This window comes from Cupressus sempervirens, chromosome 4, assembly GCF_028749045.1.
Source record: "Cupressus sempervirens isolate cs-2001-9-10 chromosome 4, ASM2874904v1, whole genome shotgun sequence".
NCBI lineage: Eukaryota > Viridiplantae > Streptophyta > Pinopsida > Cupressales > Cupressaceae > Cupressus > Cupressus sempervirens.
In genome coordinates, this window is record NC_143121.1 from 646,824,375 (window position 1) to 646,825,998 (window position 1,624).

Below are 1,624 nucleotides of genomic sequence, written 5' to 3' on the forward strand. Positions count from 1 at the left end.
AATTTTTGTTGATGATATCATATTTGTAGGCAAGGAAGCATTACATAAATCATTTTCTGATGAAATGAAGAAGGAATTTGAATTTTCAATGTTTGGTGAGATCAAATGCTTTGTTGGCTTACATGTATATCAAATGAAGTAAGGTATCTTCATTACTCAATCCAAATATATCAAGGAGATACTAAACATTTTTGGAATGGAAGATTCCAAACCAATTAGTACACCTATGGTCACTGGACATAAACTAACTAAGAATGATGATTCTTCTGACATGAACTAAACATTATACATATTAATGATTGGTAAACTACAATATGTTGTTCATAGAAGGCCATATATTGTATTAGCAGTTGGGATATTTGTAAGATTTTTGACAAGTCCTAAGGAAAATCACACGATGGTAGTAAAAATAAAATTGAGATATCTGAAAGGGTCATAAGACTATGGATTGTATTATAAGAAGAATGATAGATTTGAACTAAAGACATTCACTGATTCTAATTGGGTTGAAAATGTTGATGGCAAAAAAAGTACAAGTGGAGGTGCATTCTTTCTAGCAAAAAGATTAATTTCATGCAAACACAAGAAATAAAACCACATTTCCCAATCAAAAAATGAAGTTGAGTAAGTGACAACAACAATGAATTGTTCAAACATCATATGGATCAAGCAATTGTTAAAAGGTATGAAGGAAGAAATTATTGATCCAATGGTTATCTATTGTGATAAAAATAGTGCTATTAACATATCAAAGAATCCTATTATGCACATAAAAGAAATAGAACACTACTATTGTTTTCAGACTTTCAGTCTATACCTTTTAATCTTCTATCTTGAAGAGTTTTCAATGCAATTATATTTAGTTTCTTGTCTAGATAGCCCCTAGGTTTCTCTCTTCTCATCAAAGATCCTAAGGTTTACCTTTTGTGTTCTTTTTGGGTTTTCCCTACTCCACTTCCTCCTTATACATCCATGTAGGATTCTTGTCATTTTATTGCATTAAGGTCTTAGGTGATCTAGAATTGGAAGGGTTGATTGGTTGAGAGATTTCTCAATGAGAAGAAAGTACTACTTTGGTTCCACAGTTTGGTTCCTACCTCAATCAAGTGTTTTCTTCGGATTCCAACCCTTTCTACTTGTTTTCCATCTTTGATGAACTTCATCAAGTGAGACCCTAAAGAATGAGAAACAATAGAATCTATAGGTATATATCCAACCAATTCATGGTGAAAATACCAAGAGAAGCAAAGATATAAAGCTAAGAAACTCTTAGATTGAAGATCCAAAGTCAAAGTTCATTTTTGTATAGAGAAACAAGACTTCATATTTTCAGTTACTCACCCTCTAGAAGTGAACATCTTCTAGTGTGATTCCCAAGATTAAGATCATATCTTGATCATTGATGCTATTTTAGATCAAAGGCTATGATTTAAAAATGAATAGCTATGAGGATAAAGGAAGATAATTCGTGCTCCATTTAGAAGACTCAACGTGTCCAGTGGACCCAGGCGCAATGTTATAAAGAAGTTAATTTGGGCCCTTGATATTCATTACTAAATGATGAAACCATGGTCAACGATTCATCTTGAGGATATATAAGGAAAAATGGCCAAATCAAAGGAAA